Genomic DNA, 5,564 nt, shown 5'->3' with positions numbered 1-5,564 from the left:
CTAATAGACAGCCCTGCGACTGCTTAAGATCACTCCTTTTATTTTCCATCTGCATCCAACTCTAGCATTTAAATATCATACTACTTCACGCCTTGAGTCTTTTGTCAAGCATTTTTCAAAGATAGAGCTTGGAAATTTTGGGCTTAAAATCACAAGTCTCTACTGCTTCAATTTAGGGATCTGATCTACTAACGAGACGCAGCAGCAGCCTATAAATTGCTCACGTTCCGGACAGAGGGGAACAACAAAAAGCCATTCTGTGTTAGCAGGGATGTATTAACATATAATACTGTATTAACACATAATGATACTGACGTATTAGCATGTAATACTTATTTTTTTTTCTGAGTTAAACAAATATTCCTTAATCAATCCTTAGTAATCACTTTTCAAGCTGGTGGCATTCTTCCCTTATTGGATAGGGAAGAATTGCTATAACTATTCTAGGAAAAAAAAAAAAAAGAAAAAGAAAAAGAAAAGAATTACCACTAATTAACATTGTGCAATTGAATGAATTTGAAATACTTATAGCACAGGTGACCCTAACCCTCGCCTGCTAGCCAAACTGTCGTGTTCTCTTTCCTGTACGCAGCAGTTGTGCCATTCTGTTACAGCAGCATTGCCCTCTGGATACCTGTCACAGGTCCTAACACAACTTCTGGCACAGTGATCCTGAAGCCTTTGAGGAGACAACAGTCCTAGGATGAAAGCAATTCTGCATTCAAAACTCACCAGGAACTCACACTATGTCAAAGGCCTTTTCTAGGATGTCACTAGGAACACCTATCAAGATTTCTGTAAGGGTTATGGAGAAGTATTTTCAAGTCAAGCTGAATTGAAGTCAATGGCAATGAAATCTCATGGCGTGGAGACGAGAGCGGTTTTCGCAGTTGGGGCTCATCTGTGGTACAGAGATGATGCCAGCTATGCTGTGATACAAACACTGTGAGTACAAGTTCTAGCTATCGCATTTCTTTCCGTAAAGCTGAAGATCGATATATGATCAATTGCCCGTTTAGTGCTAAAATAATTGATCCCTGTCTGACAGCCATTCTGACTCGGTCCATACAACTTGGCCAAGCAATTCTCTGGCTCCTCCACCCAAAGCTGGGACTGCCCATACAGCATGAAGCAAGGGGAAGCAGGTAGGTGCAACTCCAGGTGTGATGCCTATGAGGGAGGTGAGGCATGGTATGTCCCATCGGCACAAGGACAGCCAAACAGCAATTCACCTGCCTATTTTCTGTACAGGGGGTAAATGAGATTTGCCTTTGCAGGTCGAGGATTCTGGGCTCAGAATTCCGGTGTCCCTGACTCTCCAGTTAGCAATTTGTGTTACGCTCATCACCAGGGTATGTGACTCCTCCTGACCCTATTGCCTCTTGGTAACTTTTAGCCACTCCAAAGATAGGTGTGGTAGCACCCCAGAGTCACTCTGGAAACCAGGAATACACGTTTGGGAGGCATCTTTTACAATTGGCAGGGTTCAGTGGCAGAGCTGCCGCAGGCAGAGTGTAAACTCTGTCTCGGTGGGGGTGGTGAAGGCAAACTCCCTAGTGTAGCAGGAACCTGGAGCTCCTAAGAAGCCTCCAGGAAGGGGCCACACTAGCCGAGCTTGCACACAGCCACCTTGTGAAGCGACTAGAGGGAAAATTCATTCCTCAAGCGAGAAGCCTGTGCAAAGGATGGTGTTGCCCGAGTCTGTAGAGGAGTTGTACTGAAGAAGGACACAAGGGGCTACAGGAATGCTTTCTGCATTTTGGCAAGATCTGGATCTGCACGTGTTTGCAAAAAGTTAATTGGCAGCCTGTAAAGCACCTGGAAGATGTTTTGAGTGCTAGAAAATCGTAATAAACTTATTTTTCTGTGCCCCCATTTCTTGTGAGTGATTGGGCACAGTTACTGTGACTTGCTGACTGCAAGGCTCAGGCAAACAATGATCCAGCTTCTCAACTATTCAATTACCTCTAATGAAGAAGGATCAGGGAAACAACCCTTAAACACCTTAAACAGAACAGCAGTATAAACAGACAAAATGACTCTCTAGAGAAATCCCCAGACACTTGCCAAGGTTGGCTTTGGAGCCAACTGTGATACAAATGCATAAAATATTAATTGCTTAATGGTTGTGAAGTGTTGCTCTTTAAAGGTTACCGTCTTCCTGTCCAGACAGGGCTGCAGCTGAATGATGAATGAAGTGATCCACGCACCTGAGAGTTTTTCAAGCACCTGCAACTCCCACTGGTGTCAACAGGCATCTGGGGCACCTAGGGTTGGGGCAGTAAAGCCTGACTCCGCACGGTACTGAGAGCTGCCAGGGCTAGCAGCCTCCTCGGCCCCGGGCGCTGGGGTCTGCGCTCTGCCGAGGGAGCGCGGGGAGCGAAGCCTCCGAAAAATGCTGGTTATGTGGATGGATGCTTGTGGTGGGAGACCGATCTCCGAGCCACGGGGCCGGGTGCCTGCGCCGCAGCGAAGCGGCCCGGACGCGGAGCGGGGAGGGACGGAGCCGCAGCGCGGCAGAGGCGCGCAGACGGCTGCAGGAGCGCGGCGAGGCCGGAGCCTGCTCCCGAGCGCGTTTCGCCCCCTCGCCGGCTACGAACTGCTGGCTTGTTCCTGCAGCTCGGAGGAGCGAACGAGCCCAGAAGAACGCCAAGAGCAGGGACTGCCGCGGCTCCACCGGGACGAGCCGCTGCTTTTCATTTAACTTTTCAGTTTGGTTAATGTTTTACCGCGGCCCGCAAGCAAAGCCCCGTCGGAGCGCCTCCGTCCTCCACTTTAAAACCGGACGGGCACCTGAGGCGTACGCCCTGCACCTGCCTCCAGCTGCCTCGCCGCCTGCTCCGCGCCGGCGTTTCTGCAAGCGTCTCACGGTTTTGCTTCCTGTGAGCGAGCGCTCGGGCCTTTCCCCCGCCGCCGAGCGCGCAGCTGGCCCGCGAGCCCCGCGCGGCCGGCCGCGCTGGCCCAGGGAGCGGGGCAGCCCGCCGCCGGCGCTGGAGGAGCCCCCCGCGGCGCTGGAGGAGCCTCCGGCAGCCGCCGGCGCCCGCGAACCCCAAGGGAGGTGCCCTCGCCCCGGCGTCCCCAGAGAAACCAGCCGGAGCCCGAGCGGGCGGCGGCGCCGAGCTGCTGAGGCCCGGGCCAGGCCGGGGAAGCGGCTCCCGGCTGCTGCCCGCGGGGCCGGGCGAGATCGCGCGCGGCCTGCGCAGCGCGGTTTTAAACCTGCTTTCCTGAACTGCAGAAACATTAAATATTTAGGTGACCATATGCAAATCGTTTGAATTCTGTTCCTCAGAAGCACACTGTGTAACGCAGGCGGCCTTCGTGCCACGATCCTCTTCCTAAGCTTTCATCAGCTGTTTATTTTAAACCTGCAAAGGACTTTAATTAATGGCTAATTGTTGGCTACCTTTTTTCCGAGTGTATTTCTACATGAGGGAGGAGGGGGAGAAGCAGTAATTTGAAGACCTGGGTTCCCGTCAGAGAAAGCGAACATAGAAGAAAACACATTTTTGTGAGCGTACCAAAGAAAACCCCAGGACCGCGCAGATATTTCCGACCCCCTCCCCGGGCAACAACTCGGTAATTCCGCAAATAAACAGCCCTTTCTCTCGGAGCTGCCTCGCGGGCCCCGCGAGCGCGTCGGAGACGGGGCCCCGGACCGTCTCCTCAGAGCGTCAGGGCGAACTTGCCGGGGGAAGCGCGTGGCAGGGCGCGGGAGCCGGCCGGCCGCGGCTGAGCTCATGCTCCAGGCATCCTCCGGGCCCGAGGGGGAGGGGGCTCGCCGCCAGCTTTCGGCCGCCTCTCCCGCTGCATTTACACACACACAAATCATGTTATCATAGTGAAAATATGCAAGAATTCCAGGAAGCAGAGGAAGTTTGTGTGTTGACCTTATTTTTTTTTCCAGAGGAAGATCACTCCAAACGTTAAAAGGACGGTAGATGCTCACTAAACACATTTGCAGATATTTTAATTCTCATTGCAACTATTTATTTTTCTGTACTTTTCCTTTTAGCACTAATGCTATTTGTATTTTATCCCACATGGGTAGCTTGCCTCAGGGAAGCAAAATGACCTGATGAAAAGCCCTGTGCGACCCATTTGGGTACTACATGGGTTGTTAGAGGATGCCCAAGCGTGCTTGGGTTCCTATTTTCCATTGCAGTGTCATAAAATCGGGTGAGACTTTTTGGACAGAAGGGAAGGAAAGGGAGGATGAAAGAGTGGGCGAACATACTAGGCTCTGGCACTCCTGCCTTACAACTCTGGGCTTGGACTCTTAAAACATTGATCAATCTGGCTCCAAACCCAGCTGCACTTTAAAAAACAAACTTAACGCTAAACCTGCAAGTATCTCCATGAAGGCCATGCGACTTAAAAGCTACCCACCTACCCGAAAGCCTGGTCAACTGGCACGAGCACATTCAGCATCTCGCAGGATCACAGTGGCCTACGCTGCAGACAGCCCTTGCACAGAGCATCTGCCGCCGGCACGCGCCATCAGCCTCGACTTTGCTTCCCTGGCCGCACTGGCGACGTTTTTTTCCGCCTATTCAAACACAGCCATTCCCCCACATCTAGCGCACCCACGTGCACGTGTGCAGACCCAGGGCCAGGAAATCCTTAAATATTCATTTTGATTTGGTCTCTGCCTTCATCCCCTACACCATGAACAATATGGTCACATATAGACTTACATTTGTAGAACGGCAAATAACACCCCCCACCGTGCCTCGCGCCTGGCCGGCGCAAATCCCAGCCCGCGAAGCGCCAGCTCGCCGGGTCAGACGCCCTCGGCCCCCGCCTCGGCCAGGAGCACAGCGCGGAGCTCCCTCCAGCAGCACCCCGCTGCGCGCTCCGCCTCGCAGAACGATCCGAGGCGCTTTTAATTTCTGTAAAATATGTTATGGCCAGCAGGTGTTTAGTTTGCAAGACGACCGAGCATTAATCCTGGATAAACGTCGGAGAGTTTTTATGTGAAGCTATCAGGTTATTGAGGATTTTTGCAAAACTAGTCTATTTCTGACACTTTTTTGTTGCAAACAAAAGCCTTGAGCCTGATTCGATTTTAAATGAGCAAGCCTGTTCTTCCAGCTACGAGGCAGCCCCTGAGGAACGTTAGGGACAGCCGTCCCCACCCGCAGCTCCGCTGAGCAGGTAAGAGCCTGAGCAGCCTCAAGTGTCGCAGGCGCATGGAAATCGGAGGAGCTGTGACAGTATCCATCAGTGCCAGACTTGTCCCAGAGAGTTTATTTCTCTAGTCAAGCATTGCTCTGTTCCGTTCTTCAGACCTTCCATACCCGCTTGTTTCCCCTTCCCTCTGCTTCTCCTCCATTTTACTCCTCTGTCGCGTTTTGACCGTGCACCAGCCCTCCCTGCTCATCGCTGCGGGGCTCCTCTAAGCAGAGGGCAGAACCAGTACGATCTCAGTCAGATCTTGGGTTTCAGACTCTTCGTATTTAGAACTAGGCAACACAGGCCTACTGCTTCAAATGTTTTAGTGATTTGACTTTTCCTTAGCATAAAAAATAAAATGCTTTCATCGAAATTGATACCATGGGGAAGAA

General features: G+C 51.8%; 1 long non-coding RNA gene across 1 annotated transcript; it reads left to right on the top strand.

Moving 5' to 3' along the window:
* Positions 1–385: 385 nt before the first annotated feature.
* LOC134145383 (uncharacterized) lies at positions 386–2,966 on the top strand. The gene is made up of 4 exons (XR_009959594.1): positions 386–945; positions 1,049–1,145; positions 1,278–1,352; positions 2,170–2,966. It is a non-coding gene; the product is annotated as an uncharacterized LOC134145383 (long non-coding RNA).
* The last annotated feature ends 2,598 nt before the right edge of the window (positions 2,967–5,564 follow it).

The sequence above is a fragment of the Rhea pennata genome, chromosome 11, assembly GCF_028389875.1.
Source record: "Rhea pennata isolate bPtePen1 chromosome 11, bPtePen1.pri, whole genome shotgun sequence".
NCBI lineage: Eukaryota > Metazoa > Chordata > Aves > Rheiformes > Rheidae > Rhea > Rhea pennata.
The sequence above is the reverse complement of the archived record's forward strand: the minus strand, read 5'-3'. Positions and strand labels throughout refer to the sequence as shown.